Source organism: Poecilia reticulata, chromosome 13 (genome assembly GCF_904066995.2).
Source record: "Poecilia reticulata chromosome 13, P_reticulata-male-v2, whole genome shotgun sequence".
Taxonomy (NCBI): Eukaryota; Metazoa; Chordata; class Actinopteri; order Cyprinodontiformes; family Poeciliidae; genus Poecilia; species Poecilia reticulata.
Window position 1 is genome coordinate 4,266,942 of NC_088842.1, and position 26,337 is coordinate 4,293,278.

At 38.5% G+C, this 26,337-nt stretch overlaps 1 protein-coding gene and 1 long non-coding RNA gene across 12 annotated transcripts in view; both read left to right on the top strand.

Moving 5' to 3' along the window:
* Nucleotides 1-26,337, top strand: part of robo2 (roundabout, axon guidance receptor, homolog 2 (Drosophila)) — a 525,042-nt gene that overhangs the window by 7,328 nt on the left and 491,377 nt on the right. The window lies entirely within an intron of this gene.
* On the top strand, nucleotides 1,983-13,233 carry LOC145554692 (uncharacterized). The gene is made up of 2 exons (XR_014090676.1): nucleotides 1,983-6,699; nucleotides 6,823-13,233. It is a non-coding gene; the product is annotated as an uncharacterized LOC145554692 (long non-coding RNA).

Consider the following 26,337-nt stretch of genomic DNA (forward strand, 5'->3'; position numbering starts at 1 on the left):
GCCACAGAGGGTCACTTAATTCATGAAGAGGTCGGTCCTTCTCTTTTAAAAACCGGTCGATTTCTGATCGTAGCAAATAAAACCGCTGCAGCACAGAGCCACGGCTGAGCCAGCGCACATCAGAGTGCGCTGGCTCTCTGATGTGCCAGAGAGCCAGCGTACAGTATATCCCTGTACTCTGTAGAGAACAGGGATATACTCTACAGAGTGGTAGAGTATATCCCTGTATTCAGCGTCCACGTCAGATAGGAAAGCCTGAAATTCTCTGTGGTACAGTCCTTTAGCCCGAATTATGTTGACAGTTTTTATAACAGTATTCATCACATCACCCAGCTGGACAGTCTTGGCACACAGTGCTTCTTGGTGGATTATACAGTGCATCCTAACAGCCTCACCTCCACTCTCTTTGGCGCACACCAACGATGCCATTCCTTTGCGCTTGCCCGTCATGGCCGGAGCTCCATCCGTTGTTACTCCACAGAGCTTGTCCCATTTAAGCCCCATCTTTTCAACTGCCTCTGATACTGCTTCAAAAATATCTTTCCCGTAGTTGTGCCTTTTAGGCTCATCATATCAAGCAGCTTTTTGCTGTACAGAAGTACAGCAAAAATGATCATCTACTCCCCGCAAAAAAATTAACAGTTGCGCGGTGTCTGTGGCATCTGTGCTCTCATTGCATGCTATTGAATAAAAATCAAAAGCACAAGCTTTGTCTCTCAGCTGAAGTTTCAAGTTGGCTGACAAGTCCTCGATTCTCCACACCTCTGTATTTCTGGATAAGCTCACATTGTTGAATTCAGGCACTTTTTCTGGGCACATTATTTCTGTGACTTTGATGAGGCACTGCATTATGAAATCACCGTCTGAAAACGGTTTGCCGTGCTGTGCAATAAGTTTACCGACTTCATAACTTGCTGTTGTAGCGTTTTCTTGTATTTTGTTAGCACGAAAAAAAAAACTGCTTTTGAGCTTGCAGGCTAGCTGCCATTTGCTTGACTTTCTGTGTTCATTCAGCACCAGTGTACGATGTGTAGCTCTGATGTTTGGTCTCATAATGCCGACGGACATTATACTCTTTCATCACAGCAACATCTTCACTGCAAATCAAACAGACACACTTTCCGTTGATTTCTTTGAAAAAATACTCATTTCCCACCGTGTTTGAAATCTCCTACACTCACTTGCTATTTTGTGTTTCTTCTGTGCTGCCATTTCTGGTGACTCAGAGTAATGGTTTTTCTTCTCTTAATTTCGTCTCTGTGGCTGGCTCCATCTAGTGTTGAAACTGAGAAGTGCAACAGAGCTGAGCTCAAGCTTCTTGTGTGGGCCATATGTGGCTGGCTCCATCCAGTGTTGAAACTGAGAAGTGCAACAGAGCTGAGCTCAAGCTTCTTGTGCGGGCCATATTCAATAATATTTTCAGAATTTGCTGCGGGCCAATAAAAACTGGCCCACGGGCCGTAGTTTGGACACCCCTAGTTTAGACTGTAAATGGATTAAAACAATTTTGGATTCTCTTTAGTTTTCTGTGTTCTGTACTGGAGACTGGAGTTAAAGGAGCCGTTTCAACTAAAGATTTGCAATGAGCTTCCTAACCAAGGTGTCCTGTCCATAACTCTTCAACACACTGCCAGCTCCCGGTGAGAAAGACGCATTTAGTTCAGTGTCCATGAGAGGATATTCAGAAAGGATTTTTTTATTGATTGATTTTAGTTGCCTCTGCGATTAACTCTTTGCGTAAAATCTGTCACGTCTCCATGTGCAGTCAAAGGTGTTAATTATAACTTGTCAAATGACAGAGGGGCTTAAAAACAGAGGGGTTATTTTTTTAAGTCATATATATATATATATATATATATATATATATATATATATATATATATATATATATATCGACTAGATAGATATATAGATGTGCACACACACATTTTAAATTTTGCCCCCCCCCAGAGGTAGTCCTGGCCTCTCCTTGGCCCCCCAACTTTAAAAGTCTAGCTCCGCCACTGCTCCTGGGTAATGTACACCAAGAAGGCTCCATTTGTTAAATCCGCCGGATGAGTTACTTCCAGCGGTTTTTAATTCTTCGCAACGGCGTAGCTGCTTCAGCAGTGGTTGAGCAGCAGACTACGCATGTTACAGTCTAATTAACTTCTGCGTCGTCATTTATTTCCTCAAAATAAATTACCGGCTCCTCAAATGGATTAACACAACGTTGCATTCTCTTTAGTTTTCTCCGGTCTGTAATGGAGACTTGAATTTAACGCACCATTTCAACCAAAAGTTTTGAATGAGCTTCCTAACCAGACGCTCCAAAGCGTTATTTAACAATATGAGGTGTTGTTTAATTTATTATTAACACTGTATTTTCATATATTTATGCTAGGGGTGCCCAAGTCTAGTTTTCCAGAGCTACCATCTGCAACTTTAGATGCTTTCCTTCTTTAACACACCTGGATCATTGACTCATTATAAGTCTCTACAGAACTGAGTTGCTGCTGATGAGAGAAGTCAACCTTTTGTCTGGGGTGTGTTTTAGCAGGGATGCATCTAAACATTGCAGTCTGAAGGACTGCACCTGGGCACTCCTGATTTGTACCGTCAATGTGGCCCTTTGAGGGTGGCCAATATGCTGAAGTGGCCCTTGGTGAAATTGAGTTTGACACCCCTGATTTAACTGATCACTGATGTCATCACAGAGTCTGAGGACTTGAGTCGTTTCTAAAACCTATGGTAGCTTTTTTTTCTTCTCCTCGTCATCCTCAGTAACACAAAACATGCCACTGCTTCTTTTAAATAGCATTATAAATATATTTTGCATTTGAACTACAGCCTGAAGAATTAACAACCTCCCACAGCCACATAGCAGGTGGCCTACATCAGCCTGTTTGGAGGTGGTTCACCAAGTGGGAATCCTCTCTACTGGGAGAACAACTAATACTGATCTTTATTTTTAGTTTTTTTGACAGCATGTTTTATTCAGTTGTCTCAAAATCAAGATCTGATGGGTGTAGCAATTGTGTTTCCACAAATTGTAATAAATTAGACTAGTTTAATTAATGCCACTCAGGTTTTGTGCGTCATTTTGTTGTTTCTTTGGCTAGCATGGTCGTTGATTTTTAAAAAAAATTTTTATGAAGTCACACGGGTTCTTGCATGTCACACACTGTGGATAAAGCTACTTCTAAACTGGTTTCGTACGGAGCTTAAAATACTAAAGGTTACAGTGTCATTAGTGCCAGGTCGGCCATTGGTTGGTTTCCCAAACAACTGGTCTGTTCCGGGCTGAACCAGTCGGTGGTGGGAATGTGTGTTTCTGTTTGTATTTTTTAGTAACCGTATAAAGCGCTGTGGCCCGCGCACTGCAGTGTATGCAGTGAAATGTCAGAGTGGGTCATCCTGAGAGTTTGCAATGTTACTAAGGAGAGAGATAAACTTCCCGTCCAAACCTGAAAAACAAAAGAAAGCAATTAGGAGGAGCCAACATCCCAAAAAGAATGGAGAAAGAAATGAGTGGGGTTAAAAAACTGAAAATAAATAAATAAAGTTAGTGGCTGGTCACGCATATGCTGACGGACTGGAAAAAGGTTCACTTTTCATTATTGCAAAAGAAAGCATTTTTCTTTGGCAATAAAAATAGTTATATCTAAATACAGCCTGTATATTTTTTTTTTTACAGCTCAAGAAAAATACTGAGTAATTCACTTCCTGTTTGCGCTTTTCTTAAGTTGATATATCATATTTGTGTTCACTCATTCGCCCTGCGACAGACTGGCGACCTGTCCAGGGTGAACCCCGCCTCTCGCCCGGTATGCTAGCTGGAGATAGGCACCAGCAACCCTCCCGACCCCACTGACGGACAAGGGTGCAAGAAAATGGATGGATGGATGGATGTGTTCACTCATTCTTTGAAAAAGTACTAAAAAGTTTACAATTGTTGCTGTTAAGTAGCAGACAATGAGGAGGAGTTTTAAAACAGGGACAGGATAATACCAGGAGGAGTGACAGAGAAAACATCAGGTGAAGAGTGCAGGACAAGTTGGCATCATGTCTTTCATTAGGGCTACATTAGCTTCTTCTAGAGCAGTGGTTCTTAACCTGGGTTCGAACGAACCCCAGGGGTTTGATGAGTCAGTCTCAGGGGTTCGGCAGAGCGTCTGCCGCGGAGGTAAAGACACACTTGTGTAAAGTCGTGATGACGCGCCCCGCTTTGCCATCACTTGCTGCAGAGGCTCACGTTACATTGCTTAGCCAATCAGTGCTGCAGAAGAGCAAGGAGTTCCACTCTCAGCATGGATTTGAACTTCTGTCTAATTACTTCAGCAAAGCTCACAGTTTTTACCAAATTCTGTAGCTTTCGGTGTACTTCTAAATCTGCTCCTTAGTCGCATCTTTTCGGGGTTGCTACTGCCTCTATGCCGTGGGGGTGGTAACACAACTAATATGATTACATTACTTAATCAGAATACCGCCAAGTCTTTATTATATATTATAAATTTTTCAGTCTCTTAAGAATGTAGAGCTAATTAAATAATCTAAACAAGACCTTAAAGTGGTTCCAGTTTCTCTCGATGGCCAAAACTGTTGAAACTGTGGCAAATTTTAAATACCTTGGGTCGTTCCTGGACAGTCAGCTCAACTTTGCTGAAAACATGACTATATTTTGAAGAACTGTTCTCAGAGACTTTACCTTTTAAGAAGACTTAGTGATCATGGAGTGACCCGACTCTAGTTGGGTCACCCCTATGTCTTGAATTTGGGTTAAAAAAATCATAATGTATTTATCACTACAGAAGGGTTCAGTGAATGCGTATATGAAACTGGTGGGTTCGGTACCTCAAAAAGGTTAAGAACCACTGTTCTAGAGACAGAGAATTGTGGTCCAAGCCTCGGCTTTTTGACGTCTGAAAACCATCTATAAATGATCTATTTCCCTTCAAACATATTCTTTCTCCTGAAAGTTCTGTAAATTAATTTTATCCAAACTGAGTCTTCTGCACGCTCACTCACCTGATGATAGATTTTTTTCATGCCCACAAATGAGTACATGGTATAAAATAAGTAAAATCTACTTCTTTGATCATAAATATGAACACTATCTGATAAAACTAATTTGCCAGATTTATCATAAAAAATCTCGCAAATTTCACTTTCTCCTAAAGTGTATGTTTGGGAGAAAATTCATCATTTTTTTTTACATTTTCAGGAGTTAAAAAATCTAGGCTTTGAGTAATTTGCTCTGGTCTTAAGAGGAAGATAAGTTGTAATTTATTATATTTATATATAAAATGTTATCTTTAAATAGTAGTTTTAATTAAGAATGTTTTTATTTTTTTACCAAGTTCTTTTGTTTTAAAATTATGGGTTGAATTTTAACCCCAGCCAGCCTCGGGTTGTAAGGCTAAATATATAATTGGCTTAATATTACATTAGAATGAAGAATGTAAGTTCATAACACATGCAATATATTTGCCAACAATTATTGCACTCCAAATATAATGCATTATGAAAATTGCACACACTGATACATATGATATATGTGCCATATAGTGTCATCCCTAATAAAACCGTCTGTAAACTAAATGTGGAAACTATGTTTAGGTGTGCCTTTACAAGGTTATTAGTTTCCTATTTTATCACCCCTTATAAATTTTTTAGGTGCTGTTGCAGACATGCTCTAGGATTTCTCCAACATGCATGAAAGAATCAAGGCAACTCTCCAGGTATGTTTTTGATGAGGAAATGACATAACATGACGTAAAGCTCAAAAAAGTCGATTTTGCATAATACTGCTCCTTTAAGTACACAGGTTTCCTCTGTTCTTTCAGTGACCCTTGCTGGAAGTTGAGAACAGCTGTGAGGATACACAGCAAATTCAAAAGTGTTAAATGTTTTGGTATTAGTAGACTTTGTGCAAAAGCAGAGTCAATTTTACACTTATAAAGTCACATTCTGTTTATGTAACTCTGGGGTGTATATTATTAGTAGTTAAAATCCAGTGTTAAAACAAAGTGTTTCCGTATCAAATCTAGAGGTGTCAAAATGGAATCAATAACTCTGAACTCCTACAGCGGTTATAACACTGAAGGAGTTAATTCACTGACTCCGCCCCAGAATCACAGATTCCCACCAAAGCGAAGCGGCAGAAGCCAAGTCATTTCAGGACTATTTACTTTCCACATGTCTGAGTTATTTACTGCGCTTGGTAAGTCATTTTTTTCTGAGATGGTTTATAACTATTATTTTGAGTTGAGCTCAACCTGTATGATAGACGTCAAGTTCGCCACAAGGCTCGGTGTTAGCATATTTAGCTTAGCATGCCGAATGTTAGCAGAGTATAAGTGTTGGAAAAAATCGAGCCGGTGAACATTCAGTCAAATTATTGGCTAATTTGAACAGATCCATAATAATCTGGAGTATGTTTTTTCATGATGTTGAACGTTTACGTGCATATTGGTCAGATTTACCATCCTTTCTGATCGATTTTTTTCCTTTGAAAAAATTTAAAAGGCTTTTTCACATTGAGAGCATTATTCCTGATGTTGTGTCTTCTTATATACGTTTTTCAGCATGTTTTAATCCTTTTATTGCCTTTTTGTATATATTAGAACCAGTCTGGTTGAGGATGAATCGCCAGTCGTCAGCCTCCCCTTCCGATCCCTCCATGGATTCTTCGAAGATTCAAGCTCCAAAAATGATTATGTAAGTGTTAATATCTCTGAAACCCTACATTTCTGTAATTGAGGCTTGTTGTTAGAGTTGTAGTAAAAATTTATTCCTTCGTTCCATTCCTCATTGTTATGTTTTTTGTTTGTTATGATCTAGAGACCGACGCTGGCTGTCCTACTCAGAGACTGAAGACTGTCTGGTGCAGTAGAGGAGCATATTAGTGTCTCCGGGCAAACTTCACGAACAGCCCAACAACCTGAAGACAGTCTGTTAGTGAGTGGACATCTCTCTGGTGGAGTGCAGAGAGGAACTGAATCATATTACACGAACTGCTTGCTTTACTTTTTCCACCTTGTATTTTGAACAATTTCATGCATATTATATTGTATTGAAGAAAAATGTATTAAGCATACTGCATTTTGTATTGCACAGCTGATATCTTAGACCTTTTAATAAGCAATATGTGAATGAAAGTGACATGTGAAACATGCACATTATTCCACGTTGTAATATGTTTTGAAATTATGGTGCACATTTTTAAATAAATGCATTTGAGAAAATTATTGCCTCTTTATTAAATATTTATTTCCAAAGAATTTTTAAAAGTTCAAAACAATAAAGTACCTATTTAATATTAATTACAAATAACTCTTAAGAAGTTAAAGAAGTACTCTGTGAGAGTTAATATTAAGATCTAACACTGAATTAGTGTTAGTAAGTGTTAAATGATTAACTCCAGCAGATTTGATATTTGACACTTTATAAGAGTTAAGGTACTAACTCTCCAAAAAGAGTTAAATTAACACTTTCTGGTGTGGACCCATATAGACACTTTAAAAGTGTTGAAATCAAATCTGACAGTGTTAATCTGGGCCTCCTGGATTTGCTGTGTAGAAAAACACAAACTGATGGGGGAAATTTCAGTAGAGCCAGACAGAACAATTAAACTCGTGTCATTACTTTTGCAATTACTGTGAGCTGACTTGAGTCAGAAAACACAGTTAAGGCTGTCACAGAGCATGGGGAACATCATTCACCATTTGTTCCTGTGACACTTTGAGGAGTTGTTGACATTTAGTGACTCAGTTTGATTTTGCTGTTGAGAACATTGTTTTCAGAACCTCATGTTGTATAAATGTAGGTGAAGAATTTTTTATTCATTTTATTTATTTATTTATTTTACATTTTCTGATCAAAGTGTTTACATGACACAGTGTTTACATGTAAGACACTGTCATGTATAAGAGGAAGTGTCATGTAAGTGTAATTATGAGAAGGAGACTGAAGTCTCAGTACAACAGGGGTCAGAAAATCAGAAACACGCCCATGTTTCCATGTTCCATTAATTAGATCATTAGGCCCTGTGAAACTGCAAGTTGAGAAGAATAATTTCCTCAAATGTGTTCGACTTATTGGCGTCTACACTAAATAAATACAGTTAGCACGAGCTGAAATATGTGGGTGAGATTACATATGCAGATATCGCAGGACCGAGTCAACGGTAGGTAAACATATTTAGAGCGTTTGTTTTCAAATCAGATGAGGAAAATAAAATTTCAATTCAATTTTAAATCCTAATTTGGCAAAAATGATTGATGTTCCAGGACAAACAATAAAGATACTGTTTTACATAGTGATGGCAACTTTGCATAATTTCAAGCTTTTGCTGTAAAATTTTTATCCACTTTTTTCCCCATTAATACCAGTAGCTGACTGCAAATGCACCTTTCACTTTTCAGATTTTTATTTGTAAAGAAATATAAAAACATTTTCACTTTACTTCCACTTAAAAGTTAAGCACAGTTCTTTTTGGCATATAATATTAATTACACCAGATTTTCTAGTTTTTACAAAATTTGTAAAAGCTCAAATGGAATATATTTTTTAAGGCAGCTTATGATTTGTTTTTCCCTGTTCAAAGCAAACGTTGGTATGTTGCTGTAACAAACCTCTACTGTATTCAGCACTATAGTCTCCGATGTCTTTTCTTCCTCTGATTTTGTTCTGATTGTATTTTTTTTAGCTGATCTCATTGCATTAATGCTGTGAGTTTCAAGTCTACACTGCACAGAGCAAGGCCGACTGGTTAGCTATCTGATTATGCTGTTTTTTTTTTTGTTTCTACCCATGAGAGAAAGTTCTATCTAGACTATGTGTATGGAGCTTTTGACACAATCATACTGATTTTTATTGAAATGATCAGTGTTAACCAAGTTTCTTTAAATTGACGTAGTAACAAGTAGTTAAATATGTAAATTACTTGAAAATTACACACTACGACAATGATTAGGTTGTTGGGTTGAGTGTCATTGCTAGTTGCTGCACTCTTCCCCCCCAAAACACCCATCAAATCAGCTCACTTTTCATTCCCATCACAGTTTAATTGCCACATTACCATCACATGACTTCTAATGAAGAATCCTCTAAATGCAGAGAAAATGACACTTTATAATAACAGTTTTTTTAAAATGGGTGATTCCCGAACATCAAATGTGACAACCTCAGCTTGATGGATAGATATCTGATTGTTTTATGACTGCAAACTCATTCAATGTTTTATTTAATTTTTTTGGCCTCAGCTGATGCACAGGACCTGCTGGCTCACATATGAAGATGGTCTGTGTGTAATAATGCATGCATGGCTGCTTGCCTTGTGTGGAGTATCTGTCCTTCTCGCTCTCATTTGCTCAGACAAGATGGTTCCTGTTGTAACGGCCGTGATGGTGCTCAAGTTTTTTTTTTTTTTTTTCTATCTGGCAATTTAAAGTGAAACATTAGCAATTTAGCCTGTGAGATTATCTATGAAACTTCCTTTACTCCAAGTCACTCGTTTTGCAGAAAGTCATTTCCATGGAAGTCGCAGTTTATAACACAGTCACATCAGCATCTCTGTCTGAAGGAATTTCTGTTGTTGCTGTCATGGTCAAACACAGGAAGCTTTCACGAAGCGAGGCAGTAGATGAAACTACACCTCGGTGAGCTCTTTCAACTTCTCTGTGACTCTTTCCCTCACTCTAGCTCACTTTCTCTCCATATACCTTCTTACCTCTCTTTGCTCTCTCCAATAAAACTTTAAAGAGATAAGAAGCTTTTTTCTATTTCAGGGTCACCATTAGCCTGAATAATGCATTTACAAGTGAAGAGTAGTTTGGGTTCTGTGGAGGATAGAAGCACTGTCTTCAATTAAATTATACATCATTATCACAGCTGGCAAGTCTGGTGTGACGATACCATCTCCATCCTCCTCTAAATGTTCCATGTTTCTGTCTTGTCCAATATTGTGTGTCAAGCAACAGCCTCTTCCTGTGCCAGCGTGGAGCTGGTGAGGAGGTTCCACTGCCTGAGCTGGATCGAGGTGTGCTTTAAAAATTGGAACATTTCAATCCTGGGACATATATTAATGGACTATGATGTGAATATTACATTCTCCAGCTCTAAAATCAACACAGGACTCTACAGTAACATTCACATTCTAACTCCCTTTTTCAAAAGCCTTAAAATGAGTGGATCTTTTATTGCAGTAACAAAATATTGCATTGTATTTTTTTTTTTTTATCATGCAATTTTAAGAACGTTTATTAAAGTTGCGGTAGGTAACATCTATAAAAAATATAACTGTAACTATGTCATTACAGTATAACTTGAGGCAGATAGTTCACATTCTACAATACACCTCTCCCTCCTGATCAGAAATCACCAATCAGAGCCAGTCTTAGCCTGGCTAATCATCCTCGTGCATCCTGCTCACACCGCTCCCCTTCCTCTCTGCCACTCAAAGAGCTACGACAAAGCCTGCTGTGGATGCTAAGGCTAGTTAGCTTGGCCACAGCAATATGACTGCAGATAAACAGTATTTCTGTAAATCTAAGTTGTTTTCCTGTTTGATTGGTTGTTTTTGACTGGGAGCTGTTTTATATCTACATTGTGTCATCACACTTTAAGCACATTTTTTCTTTATTTCTAGTGTCAAAAACCACTGACTCTAGCACCTATAATCTCATGTAAACAGTGAAATTAAGTGATTGCACTTAAAATATGAACATTTCACCTGCTGTGACCTAAACAGTCTCACTACTTTCATCTGGTCCTCATAGATTTGACTTGCACACCTGCTTTTGTGTTTTCAAATGTTGGGATTTGTGTAGAAGAAATATTCAGTTAACTTGACTAATGCTGTTACCATAAAGGTACCTAAGACATTGTAAACTCACTTATATGTTGTTATATGAAATGTTTAACCTCTAGCATATCTGCTTAAATAACTGCTTGCTTTAAAGTATAACTGTATAAAAGATAATTTATAGAATTTTTGTTAAAATTGTTGTACACAACATAAATAGGGAGGTTAATTTCAGCAATTTCACCGTTTATAATTACAACAAGGCCTTCTCCTGGCAGAATTTAGAGGTTGCAGGTTTAGCTTCATTTGTCGAGTTTCTCCTACCAGATGCTGCATGTAGGAGAGGCTGCAAGAAGCTTTAACTTTGTGTGAAGTATGTCAGGGCAGCATTTCTGTAGAGCAACAGCTTTTAACTGTCAGATTAAATTGTCCAACAACGCTGTCCCGTCTTCCTAAACCGGGATGTGCTGGTTTAGGAAGTGACATGTGCTGCTTTCACGTGTCACAAAAGTTTCAAGTTACCACTTGCTGCTTATTCTGTTTCTACTTAGTTTATTTTAAATATGGACAGAAATACTAGCTGGTGACAGGAAGCAGAAGATTTTTAACTCAATCGGTTCTTGAGTTCAGCAGAAGATGTTCTGGCTTTTTATCCAATTTTTTTTTTTGTCGCTCTAGTTGCTTTTTTCTTCTTTGTTGAAGTTGTTACTGCAGGAGGAAGATGTAAGGTTGGCTATTTTCAACATGCTGAGTTGTGTAAAAATTAAATTTAGGAGACGCTCAGAGATATGAGAATCTATTTAAAAGGAAAGCTAAGAGTATGCAATATCTCAAGACATGTCTGCTGTTGATTCAAGCAGTGAGAAAAAGGGTAAGACTTCCAGCAGATAGTAGGAAGGCTGACCTTGTTGTGCTAATCATGCTAATTGTAAGATGCTGAAGAAAGTTGAAAACGTTAACTATGTCATTTATTTCTTTGTTTTAAAATGTCGAAATCCTCATTCCGTAAATTGGTACCACGGCCTGGTACCAATTGGTCCACGGATCGGTGCTGGTCCATGGACCGGAGTTTGGGGACCACTGTTCCATAGATATAATATAAGAGTAGACCCTGCATTGGTTGCTCCGGCTCAGGAAATACGGCGGCCATCTTGGAGCGGTCGTCCCTCCTACTTTGCTCAACCAAAACAGCAGAAGATGCCTCAGCACTGAGGGATATTGTTGTTCTGATCGATGGACTATTGGTGTGAGGGCTCCACAGACAACATTTCACAAGTAAGATGGACATATTATTGTGTATACTTTGTGATTAGAATATTACTTTACTGTATTTATGTCCACCGGCAAGATACCAGCTAATATTAGCTATAGTGCTTGGTGTAATACTTGGTGTCAGCCCCGCTATGAAGGCTAACTGAGATTCTGTAAATCTAAAAAAATTAATTATTCTCTAACATTGACTTAGATTATCTGACACAAGAGCCTACATTAGAAATGAAACAATGTAACGTGTATTATAAAACTTATATTACGTGTTATAACATTCATCAGCAAAGTTTATACAGGTGGTAAAGACTATTATTTATATGTAATTCTTTCACTCTGTCAAATTCTTTCACTCTGTCAAAAGTAAGAGACATCCCAAATCTTCCGTTTTTGTTTTGAAGGTTTCCTAAAGACACGATGTGAGGAAGAAGAAGGAGATATCTTTAAAGAGAGACGGATTCACTGCACAGCATGGATGAATCTCGCATCGGATTTTGGACTCAGTCTCAGCTGCAGAATCACTCTGAAGCTAGAACTTGTCGGCTGACATACATATAAACATGTATATAATATATATTATTCAGTATTAATCATTATTTATTTGTGTCATTATTAATCATTTTTTTATTTGTGTTTGTGTTTGTATAACTATACAAATAATAGTGCAAACTGCTAATTCTTGCAATTTTTTGACTGGTCTTAAGATTTTGATCAGGAGTGTATACACTAATTCTTGCAAAAAATTGCAAGAATTAGCAGTTTGCACTATTGGATCTTAAGAAGGTTCTAAGTAGAGCTTCACAATGTTAAAGGAAAAAATCAGTGCAAGAGACAAGAACTTTTGAGTAGGGAATTTTCTGAAAACTGCATTTACACTCAAACATGATTTTTTTCAGCTGATCAAAACTTTAAGACCATAATCTTTAAAAGCCCAAAGCTGTGCAAAAATCTGGATTCCATGTCATTTTCTGTCAAGTCTTTACACTGTCAAAACCTCCTGATGGCAAAAGCAAAAAAGCTCACTGACTTTGAACGTGGTAGGATTGTTGAGCTGCATAAGCAAGGCCTCTCACAACGTGTCATCACTGCTGAGGTTGGACACAGTAAGACAGTCATTTTCCATTTTTTAAATGATCCTGAGGGTTATGGAACAAAAAAGTAAAGTGGTAGACCCAAAAAAATTTCACCAGCTCTGAGCCGCATGATCCGATTGGCTGTCCGTCAAGATACGGGACGATCCTGTACCCAAATTAAGGCCATTACTGGTGCTGACTGCAGCCTAATAACCATCAGATGGCATCTGCGAGAGAAGGGCTTCAGAAACAGAAAATGTCTTCAAAGGTCACGTCTTCTTCAACGCCACAAAATTGCCCGTTAGGACTTTGCAAGGGTGCACCAAACATGGGACATTGAAAGGTGGAAGAAAGTTGTCTTCTTTGACGAGAAAAAATTTAACTTTGATGGTCCTGATGGCTTCCAGCTTTACTGGCATGACAAGGAGATCCCACCTGAGATGTTTTCTAAACGGCACAGTGGTGGGGGCGCCACTATGATCTGGGGTGCGTTTTTCTTCAATGGAACAATGGAGCTTCAGGTTGTGCAGGGGCGTCAAACAGCAGCTGGCTATGTGGAGATGTTGCAGCGGGCATCCCTCATGACTGAGGGCCCTCGTCTGTGTGGTAATGATTGCTGCAGTTCACAATGCCCGCCTGACAAAAGAGTTCTTCCAAGAGAAAAACATCAATCTTTTGGACCATCCTGCATGTTCCCCGGATCTAAACCCAATTGAGAACATTTAGGGATGGATGGCAAGGGAAGTTTACAAAAATGGACATCAGTTCCAGACAGTGGATGCCCTTCGTGAAGCCATCTTCAACACTTGGAGAGCAACGTTTCCACTAGCCTCTTGGAAACACTGGCATGTTTGTCTCTTACGCTGATTTCTTCTTTTAACATTGTGAAGCTCTACTTAGAACCTTCTTAAGATCCAATAGTGCAAAATGCAAATTCTTGCAGTTTTTTAACTGGTCTTAAGATTTTGATCAGGAGTGTATAAATATGTTTTGATATTACTAAATAATTTATTAAATAAATTATGAACGGCTATGTGCTTTGTAATATGCTCATCATACATCAATATCAGAATATTCCATTCCTATTCTATTGTTATAGCCACTAAGCATATTTAAATATGCTGAACTATGTATTAAAAACATACTTAAAAAATAAAATTGTTTATAAATGTAGCTTTGATAGATGATTGAATATGGTTTCCAGTAACAAAAAAGCGTATTATGATTGATTAAATGCGCTGATACGTCATTGTGCCTGCTAAACACATAAAGCTGAGTGGAGAGCGGTCCATGAGGCATCTATTCTTATATTATGTCTATGCACTGTTCTATCATATAAGATTATTAAGGCACCTAAAAAGGCATACTTTATTAGCCTAAAGTATACACTGAGATGTAATTTAAAACATACTGAAATTAATAATTTAAAGTAAGCGTTAAGTGAATTTTTAAAAATTCTATTTTGAGCATATATTTTAAACTATACACAAAAAATATCCTTAAAAGATATTTTAAACATATTTAAAAATATTTTAAATTTACACTTGAGCAAATGTATACTTGCACTTGGGCAAATGTAGATTTTGTTCACTTAAAGTATACTTTTATTTAATATATTTCTTAAAACTTAAAAATTTCTTTTGGTACAATTATATTTAAGTATGTTTAAAGTTATAATGTCAAAATCGGTACAAGCATACTTTTAGTATACTTCGTATATATTTCTAGGTAGTACACTTAATACTTAGTATACTTAAAATATATTTACACAAATGTAAGTGTATTTGAAATATACTAAAGTACTTTTTTTTCCCACTAGGTTAAACTCTGTCTACACTTTAGAAGATCATTTTCGAAACTGTCATGTACATAACCCTAACCCAATATATTTATTTTAATTTTACATTAAGAGTAATTGACGTTATGCTTAAACTGATGGGGAATGGAAGTGTGTAGTTACATTAATAATCACCACTGGAAGATTTGTCCTGCATTCGGATAAAGATTTTATTTATATTGTAAATAGCAGATTGCCATTACAGTTATGATCTTTACTTTAAATCCGGCTGCTTCCAGCTCTTTAAAGTGTAAAAGAAGATGTTAAAAATCATAATTGTCAGACTAAATCTGCTATCCTTCTTGAACAAGAGCTCAAAGCTGCAGTTAAGATGGGGCGTTCCCCAGTGTCTTATTTCTTGCCCTATGTTAGTGCTGCATTATTAACGTTATCCTGAGCCCACTAGTTAATTAACCCCAAAGACCTTAATTTACCGTTAAATAATGCATAACAATGGATTAACTTCTTGTTCCTCGTTATTAAGATCGACTGATTAAATCACAGCTGCCGTATCGGTCAAGTTTGAATATGACAGTGTTATCAGTGATTTACCATCATTGAGGTACCCCTCAAAGTGAACTTCAGGTTACAGGGTTCCATTTCCAGTCGTGCTGACAGAGCAGACACATGAAGTCATTTTTGAAACCTACTAAAGTCAGGTGTGTAATGCACAGTTCCAGACTTGTTCAAATAATTTGATGCTCTGATAAACTTTGTCTTACGGCAGGTTTTTGTTAACAAGATATAAATTACCATGAAAGGACTTATATCCAAATAAGACTAAGCTAAGTGAGAATCATTTAAAACCAATCTACTATAATTATTGTCCTGGTGCCAAGTGTGAGTTATACTGCTGTACAAAAGCAAATTGTAAATACTATCTTTTTTTACTTTGATACCATTAAATCCAACAGTGTCCCCAACTGACCTCAGAGGAGATTGTAGGAGGCAGCAAAAAACTTGTCACAAAAGGTGCATTCACACCATTATTGTGTGGTTTTATTGAACTCCAGTTCATTTGACTAGAAAGTCTGACTCGTTTAGGTGTGAATGTGCAACAGAACTCTGATGTGGACCAAAAAAAGTTAACACTGGTCTGCCTAAAACCTGGGTTTCGGTGCGATTCCAATGCATAGGTGAGCATCAAATAGACTGGAGACCGCTCCAAACACGGGAAGTGGGCATTTGTGCAGGGCTTTCTGGGTAAATACAACCAAAGCAAATGCACAAGTCAAGACTTGTGCATTGTGCTAGCACAAGTGCTAGCACAAAACAAAAAAAGAAATTCTCCAACTGCTAAAATCTGACTCCTCTCCAGTTTTGTTTACATTTAATGAAGAAGGAAGCTGTGGTCTGTGGCTTTGTGTCATTTTCTTCAGTGGTTCTCAGTCCAGCGCCACCACAAGCGACGGGGGGAACAGGTTTTCCAACAGCGCAGTGTGGAAGAGAACTGGAGCAGCTGAAAATGTAACAAATGTTGCAATTTGTCCCCAATTGAATCAGATGTGAAAGCACCCTAAGGCAGATTTTGACAAATTCAGCAGATGTGTAAATATGTTAGAAACATACACTAAAAGACCTGCTTTTTAAATTGTATACAAAGGTGGTTCTACAAAGTATATACAAGTGGACGTGACACAAATCCAAGCCACACTTTCCAGATTTCTATTTGACAGGTAATGCTACTTAACGGTTGCCATTATACGGCTACAGTCAGTGCAGTATTATCCACATGAGCACTTTTCTGTTGTTGGGTTAGTGTTTGCTGTCCAATTTATCATTTATCATTTACCAGGCATAAAAAAATCTATCTCAATATGTAATGCTTCTGCCTTTACATATAGTTTTACAATTATGAAAAAGCAGCCTCTGATGTCTCCCCTGCAGATCCTCTGCTGAGGTTTCTGAGCACGATTTCCTGCCGAGACCAAAACAAGTCATCTAATGCTGACCCAAAGACAACGGCCGTAAGGTGCCGTAACGGGCAGGAAATTGTTTTACCTGTCACTTTCAGTTTTGCTTGAGGTGATAATATGTATGAAATAAGAAAAATCTGTCCTCGCACGAGCTTCAATCTGTGTTTTCATTTGTGTCATAAATGCTCCCGGAGAGTCTGCCACCTTTAAGTTTTCGCTGAAATGGACGGTCATGATGCGGTGATGGAGAGGTGTGAATAAAAGGTCATGTGTGCTTTGAAAGATGAGACGAAGGGTGTGCACACAGAGACTGGATTAAGAGTTTAATGACTGGTAAATTGTGGTGTTACGTCCAAGGTGACCCCTGTGGAGAGGTGATCATGCCAAAGCTAGATGAAGAGGGGAAGGTAATCCTTTTTTTCCTCATTTTCAGATAGCTGTCACTGGTGCAAGACTTTGTCACCAAAGCCCGAGGCATGTAATTACACTTTTATTGGCTTTAGAGAGACTGCATCACTCATTTAAAGAATAATCTTACTTAGAGTACCACTGACAGAATAGATAGATCACACCTGCATGAGAGCCTCATGTTGACTTTCTGCAGTTTAATAGGCTTTGTGCTATTGATTCGATAGTGCACATGAATGCTGTCATAAGGTAACTTTTCCTCTCCTCAGTAAGATGTTTTGGGAGCTGGAGAAGCAGTGCTGTAAAGAGCGTGAAAGCAGCAGCATGCAAGTGTCTGGGTCTACTGCCAACCAGCCTTGACACCATTAGCTGTGGTGACTCATTAAGGTTCAGTTTGCCTTGTAATTTGTTTTGTCTGTCAGTTTGATAGATGTCTTGTTTGCCGGCACTTCCTCACACATTGGAAAATGGTGGCTCTAGGACATTGTTAAACGAACTTCAGAAAGAGAGGCAGGAGGCATTTGTTTTCTTCAAACAGGTTTTTTGTGTTAATGGCCATGTGTAACATCGTTCTCACTCCTAACCAAGCCAAACGTTAGATAATAAAAGGTGAAGAGCTCATTTGAGGACGAAGGAAGTGGATTTTCAGAGTGTGCTAGAAATATAGTACATTATTTTCTTCCTTTGACCACTATGAAACTAAAATGTAGTCCTGTATTTTCGTGCAGCTTCAAGTTGACGTGTCTTTAATTTGAAAGTAATGCTGCTTCTTTTGTTCACACTATTGACTGAAAATCATGGTAGTAACTATTTCTGGTCACTTTTTTCACATATTTGCGACATTGAAACCTCAGTGTATTTTATTTTTTTGGTGGGACTCAAAAGATTGAATTAATTGCAGGATCTGTAACTAATAAAAATCTATATCAACAAAATGGGCAACATGTTCAATAATTTTTTTTCTACAATAGTGAATAGACATATTAAAGCAGTGATTTTATACTCATTCAGCTTTCAAGTTATCCAGGAAGCCCTGATCATTCATGGATCTTTTACAGAAATACTGACTGTGCACGCTGACATTAGCTTTGAGAATGTCTGTGCTGCTGCTACATGTTTAGCATTGAGATGCTAGTTTAGGCTTCAATAGCTTCACTGATAGGCTAACTCCTTTTAGCACAGCTTGAACACAACAACTGCCTTTTTCAGATCATTTTGTAGAAGTAAAGATTAACCTTTTGTGGGTCAAGAGAAGCAGTAGTCATCCATTGCTGTTTGTGGATGTGGCTTGTGCGTTAGATTTAAGGACGTAGCAGAACAAAGGTTCCTGATTGAACCGTTGAATGTAAAAGCTGTACAGATTGCAATTGAAACATGTTAAACGCTGTGTCTAAAATCTATGTTGCATCTTAATTTATTCATATGATAGACCAATATAAAGTGATCATTAATGCAGTGTTTTTCAACCTTTTTTGAGCGAAGGTACATTATTTTAATTGAAAAAATCTCGAGGCACACCACCTACCAAAAATGTAAACAAAGATACTCTGTAGCCGCCTATACATATATTATCATTCTTATCAAAGTCTCTTGAATAGGAATCAAATAAACACAAAAATTTATTTTTATCACATTTTACATTTCTTATTTCAAATTCCACTTAACACGTCCACTTCAAAAATACACCTGAATAAGTGCCATAACACTGTGGTGTTAAATTTAAAGAAGTTGTAGAAAACTTCAAAATGTTTTACAAACTAATCCACAAGCATTCTTATAGCCGGAATACAGAAAATATTTCTTATTCTGAAAGAAGCAATAATATTTGGGAAACATTTCACTTCATATTCACTGTTATAATATGAAGAGTTGCATGTACAAAATGTCAATATCTGTATATTTTACCCAGCTAGTGTGAAACCTGTGCATGTTTGGATGAAAACAGCTGATTTCCTGGCAGAAATTGAAGATTTCAGTCTCTCTCTGTTTTTAGTTTTTATAGTAGCCAGGCTTCAGAAGCTCACTTCACACAGATATAAGTTGTGGGAAATGGACCCATGTTATTTCCAACTACTGCTGAGCTCCAGTGTCTTTTCCATCACTGTCATCACAGTCTTGCTAGATACAATGCTCTCACCGCTACCTTGACGTTCATGCATCACTAATTCTCGTTTTTATGTAAAATGCTCTGCACCGGGCTGCACAGTGGCGCAGTTGGTAGAGCTGTTGCCTTGCAGCAAGAAGGTTCTGGGTTCGATTCCCGGCCTGGGGTCTTTCTGCATGGAGTTTGCATGTTCTCCCTGTGGGAGGAAACCGGGTACTCCGGTTTCCTCCCACAGTCCAAAAACATGACTGTCAGGTTAATTGGCCTCTCCAAATTGCCCCTAGGTATGAGTGTGTGTGTGGATGGTTGTGTGTCCTGTGTGTCTCTGTGTTGCCCTGCGACAGACTGGCAACCTGTCCAGGGTGTACCCCGCCTCTCGCCCGAAACGTTGGCTGGAGATGGGCACCAGCACCCCTCCCGACCCCACTGAGGGAAAAAGGGTGCAAGAAAATGGATGGATGGATGCTCTGCACCTACTGCCATCTAGTGGTAAGAACATTACATGATTACGCCGCTAGTCACTGCTACAGCAGACACTCGAAGATGGCACTATTTGCAGATAATTCAATTTCAAAAAATCTTTTAATACCAATTACCATATTTTTCGGACTATAGAGCACAGCATACTAGCACCTTCAATTTTTTTTGACAAACAAAACAAACAAAAAAAACCTGGAAGCTACTCTCGGTTTTCCATAAGGACCCAGCAGAGGGCTGCGTCCTAGTAAATCTGCTGGATATATTAAGGGCGCAGCACTTCGTCTCCAAAGCCGAACCATGGTTTCGTTCACACCGAGCTTAAGTGCAGCGGCTCTTTTTCCCTCCTATAGTGCCAGATCGACAGCCCTCAACTTAAAAGCTGCATGATATGAGTTTGAAAACATTTTTCCGTCGTGCCTGCTGCTAGCATGTGGTTGTTCTAAATGAAAATTAGCGCGTTCTTCTTTTGATTTACAATTTTGATTTCTAATGATTCACTTCCTGCTAGAGAGCCCTCTGGTGGTTGAAGAAAAATCCACAGAAAAGCCACATCGGGCTACAATCCGCATGGTTCAAAGCTTAGGGAAAAAGTAGCAGCTTATAGTCCGGAAAGTACCGTAGGTAAAATTGAATAATTTCCACGGCACACCTGACGATCACACTAGTGTGCCGTGGAACAGTGGTTGAAAAACACTGCATTAATGTGAAGTAGAATTGTAAGGATGCAAATTTGACCCCCAGTGTGGCATAAATTTGTATTTAACCCCTTTTTAATCTGATATCCCAAAACAAAAGTCTCCTGCTTGTAAATTTAAATGTATTATAAATCTGTTCTATTAGATCCTCAAATGTATGTTTGACAGCACTAGAAAGAAAAACAGCAGAAAGGTCAGATATGAAGTTGCAGAGTCCAAAACAAGTACATATTATAAAACAATAATCAATCTGATATGATATGCTGGTCAAATTTGACACTGAACTGGATGGCAATTCTGGAAGATAAAAAAAAAGTTAGACTCTGCTTAAGACTTCAGATTGGATGTTCAGATATCTATCCAGTTTGACTGAGCTTGAGTTATTTTGCAGTAAATGGACAAAACTAGCAGGAACGTACGTCAGAAAATGTTGCCACTGCGATTGCAGTCTCAGGGAATGCAGCTACCATTTTTCAGATTGTTGTAAAGTTGCAATCATCTTTCCTTTTCCTTCTACTTCACTTCTACTTTGTGTTCATCAAACGCATAAAACCCCAAAATTGTATCTTGAAATTATAGCGTGAAAATGCTTAAAAGTTAAATGGTCCTAATACATTTTGTGAAGTGCTGTAAGTTGAGTGAGGATTTACAACAGAGTGACAAAAGACTGGCTGCAGCAGCTTTTGGACAGCTGACGGGTCAGGGAAGTGGCTGTAGAGAACTATTGGACGTTTAAGTGCACCAGTACTTCGCTACACTACAGCTGTTGCGAACTACAGCTTTGCCACACTTCAGCTTCTACCGGGCCCACTCAGATGTGGAAACATTTCTGTTACACCTCCAGCTCAGCCTAATGAGGCAGCTCGCCATTACCTACAATGTCTGTAATGTCTGTAATGTCACCGCAGAGGCTGTGAATGAACAGGAGCGAAACTGAAACTGTTGACTTTAACATTAAATACACCTTTCTCAACAGGCGAGGGCACACTTTCTCCGTCTATAATCAGACATTTGAGCGACTTGAAACCATTCCTTCCTCCCTGGTACCTCCAGACCCGGGCCCCCATCCGAGCCTATAGCTCCGCCCCTGGATGTCGTCTCAAAGCACTTTAGAAAAATAATTTCAAGTCAGTCACACACACGTCTACTTATCAAACAGTGTGCTCAATTATTTATTCAAAGCAGCTTAAAAAGTTTCTGTCGTTTAAGTCACTTTGATAACATCTTTGGGATCAATAGCGATACTGAATACCTTATCACATCGCTTGACTGACGCTCAAACTCCAACTCTACAGACTTAAAGGAAAATGCTTTTTTTAGTAATAGAGCCAGACCCACCTACAGAGAACAGATGTTGAAAGGGAAAACATATTTATTAAAATGATTTTGAGAAATCCCTTCATGGTTCTAAATGAGGCCCAAATACGGCTGAACCTAGAATAAAAGGTTCACTGTTGTGAAGCTTGAATTTTAAGGGTTTTACTGAGTTTAATCGTTTAACCGAATATATAATGTAAACCTAATTAATCACATTTGTTTCTTTCAATTGGATTACATTGATTATGCTTCAGGGCTGCACAGTGGCGCAGTTGGTAGAGCTGTTGCCTTGCAGCAAGAAGGTTCTGGGTTCGATTCCCGGCCTGGGGTCTTTCTGCATGGAGTTTGCATGTTCTCCCTGTGTATGCGTGGGTTTTCTCCGGGTACTCCGGTTTCCTCCCACAGTCCAAAAACATGACTGTCAGGTTAATTGGCCTCTCCAAATTGCCCCTAGGTATGAGTGTGTGTGTGCATGGTTGTGTGTCCTGTGTGTCTCTGTGTTGCCCTGCGACAGACTGGCGACCTGTCCAGGGTGTACCCCGCCCCTCGCCCGAAACGTTGGCTGGAGATGGGCACCAGCAACCCTCCCGACCCCACTGAGGGAAAAAGGGTGCAAGAAAATGGATGGATGGATGGATGATTATGCTTCATGATAGACCAAGTGGTTACCTGCAGGATTTGGGGGTTTGAGGTTCAAGCAGCCCCTGTTTCTGAATTTCAGTGTTTCACTGGTCTTGCTTTAGCTTGATTGCATATTAAACTTTTTTATTGTTATTTTTCCATAGTTAGAGGTACTATTTGTTGTTTTTCCCACAAATAGTCAAATGTCTGTTCTGGTTTCCTTAGTGCTCTGGTTTGATTTGCCTCTGCTTCACATCAAACCTATGGTTTATTTCATCCCATAATACAATAATTTCACACCTCTAAAAAATGTTTTCAACCACATGCTAAACTGTAGTACATCTGTGATGAAGTATCATAGCTATTGTAGATGTGAGAATGGAGAAAGAGTACATTTTCATCAAAATCTGAAATTCTGAGATTAATTTCAGAAATTTTCAAGTAAAAAACTCAGAAATTTCTGAGTTTCAAAAGTCAAAAATTCTCAAATTTTCAAGTTTTTTAAAACCCTCCCTTATTCTGTCTACAATCCCCCTAATATCATTTCATACATATTAGTTTATTTTTACAGGCAGGGGATAAATACTTATTAAAAAGTTTGACATTTCCATAAAATTTAACATAACTGAAATTTCCTTCCCGGTGGAAGACTTTATGTTATACTCCATTCTTGTTGTTCTAGCTCCCTCTTTATATCAACTGGCTTATAAAATATGACATATATTTCTCCTAAAAGGCCTTCAGTTCATTGCTGATATTTATTTGAGTCACATAACCTAATTTCCTCACATTAGATGCAGTAGATTACAGAAAATTACTTTGAATTATTGGTCATCAACAAGGCAGGTGTGAAACCTCCCAAAGTACCCAAAAAAGACTGGTGCGAAACAATTTAAATATAAAATTACCTACAATTCTTCCTTGCTGATTGATGACTTTGTACTTCTCTCTCTAAAAACAGTGCAGTGGGCATCAAAGGCTCTACTAGGCTCAGCGACAATGTTCCTCATTGTCAGCGTCTTTGTTAAATTCTTGAGTCTGCAGATAAAACTTGGACTTGATTAGGGAGAAAAAAATAATAGTATTGTGCTGAGAAACAAGCAGGTAATTGAAATTAGACAATGTTTGGCCTGAAATTAATTAATTACAAATCTGCACCAGACGTTAGTTCAGTGGTTCTTAACCTGGGTTCGATCGAACCCCAGGGGTTTGATGAGTCGGTCTCAGGGGTTCGGCGGAGCCTCTGCCGCAGAGGTAAAGACACTTGTGTAAAGTCGTGATGATGCGCCCCGCTTTGCCATCACTTGCTGCAGAGGATCACGTTATATTGTTTAGCCAATCAGTGCTGTGGAGGAGCAAGGAGTTCCACTCTCAGCATGGATTTGAACTTGTGTCTTTAATTACTTCAGCAAAGCTCACAGTTTTTACCAAATTCTGTAGCTTTCGGTGTACTTCTAAATCTGCTCCTTAGTCGCATCTTTTCGGGGTTGCTACTGCCTCTTTGCCATGGGTGTGGTAACACAACTAATATGATTACATTACTAAATCAGAATACCGCAAAGTCTTTATTATTTATTATACATTTTTCATTCTCTTAAGAATGTAGAGCTAATTAAATAATCTAAATAAGACCTTAAAGTGGTTCCAGTTTCTCTCGATGGCCAAACTGTTGAAACTGTGGCAAATTTTAAATGCCTTGGGTCGTTCCTAGACAGTTAACTTTGCTGAAAACCCTGAGTATATTTTGAAGAACTGTTCTCAGAGACTCTACCTTTTAAGAAGACTTAGTGATCATGGAGTGACCCGACTCTTGTTGGGTCACCCCTATGTCTTGAATTTGGGTTAAAAAAAATCATATTTTATTTATCACTACAGAAGGGTTCAGTAAATGCGCATATGAAACTGGTGGGTTCGGTACCTCAAAAAATTTTAAGAACCACTGCATTAGTTATACTCACAGCAGCATTCAATTTGTCATTGAACTTGCTAGATTTTTGGAGTTGTTAGTTAAGGTGAGAATGTTATGCTTTTTGGGAGTATACAGATTTTGCAAAAATGAGTCAATGAAAGCAAAAAAAAAAAAAATAACAGGCTTGAAAACTGTGATCTCTCCTGGTCAACATTATGATCCACCCAGCTGTAGACATGAGAGAATTGTTTGTTTTATCTGTTTAGGCTCTATAGTTGGATTGGTTTATTGATACATAAAGGGACCGAATTATGTAATGAAGCCTGTCCATCAATTCAAACTGGAAGACTCTTCAGCCACACCTGCAACATTCAATCACTGCGTCACACTCCATCCTCCGCCACCCTATTAGCATCGGACCAAGCCCGTCATATCCAATCACCAATCAAGCTTCCGTTTATAAGGATCTTCATTCATGGCATCATCCGCTTTCTAGCCGGTCTCAACCCACCTCCTCCCTTTCTCCACCTCCATACCCCTGGCTCCTTCAGTCTTCCATCTTTTTTCCAACCTCCATTATCGGGCCTCTAGGGGGAAAATGTCTCAAATCAGCATCGCAAATGCTCATCCAAGTTTATTGCAATTCACAGCACAATGTCCTCTGCCAGGGTCTGAGCCAAAGAACTTTAATTCATTTATGTCAATAAAACCTTTTAATTGCTGTTTATCTCCATGTGAGTCTCTCCAGGTTGAATTGTTAGTATACTTTCCTCATTATGATCTCCACGCCATTGTTTATCTGTGCTTTGTGCTGCGCTTGCCTACCAAGATGGCAGTCAGGGTCGCAACTACATATTATTCAGGTGGATGCGAAAACATAAATCAGTTCAGACTTGTGGAAATTATATATATTCAGACATTGCCTCACAGGATTTTATGTCTAGTTATGAAAACAAAAAACAAAAAGAAACCCCGGAATCCTAAATTTGGTGTGGTGTGGAGTCTAAATTGGAAGAACTTGGTAATTTGCCCCAGTGTATTTCTCTACATTTAGAACATGAATCAAATCATATAAAATCAAAAATACTTTTACAGAATGGAAAGTGAAAGCAAATATTAGTCTATTTTTATCTCCTCTCTTAGCGACAGCAAACATGTTGACGGCATCAATATTACGGGCTACAAAGGAATGAGATTATTTTAGATTTTCACCCATTCAGCTCACAGATGTAGTAAATGCAAATGACACCGTGGAACACAGTCAGATGGTCAGCTCGAGTGCATGCTATTATTAGACGGAGGAAAGGAACAGTGTGGTGGAAATTGGGGTTCTGTTTTTGATCTGACAGCTCTGGTTGGTTTTGTGTGAGAACAGAGACAACAGAAGTGAGTTTACTCAGCTTGAGGACTTTAATTGAAGTCATTAACCCCTTTGTGTCACTGCTGTTCACTTATTTCCTGGAGATTTTGTTTGTTATAGAACACCCTGCAATCTGAAGGAATGTGTGAAGAGCAGAATAAGATAGAAACAAACAAATCGGTCTCAAAACCTTGGATTCTGTGCCATTTTTTTTCTCCCAAAGATCGAAAGCAGCTGAATCTTTTTGCCGCTATAATCCATGGAGCAGGGGAATGAAATCTTATTTAGAGATCAGCACCAGCGCATCACAGCCATGATACTAACAACATGCAACTCTGCAAGCTCTTTTTAAGAGCCTTACAGCCTTGAGATGAGTCAGTCAGCAGAAAGACTTCGCCACTCACTTTCTTTTTCTATTCTCCAATTAGAACCAGAACATCTGGTGCTGGTTTCCTGTATTGCAGCGTCTTCAAAGTATCAATAGCTATTAAAATTTTGAAAATGCGATGTATGTTTTCTTGACTGCTGTAGCCAAAATATGTGAAGTGGAGAGTGTTAGGGAAAT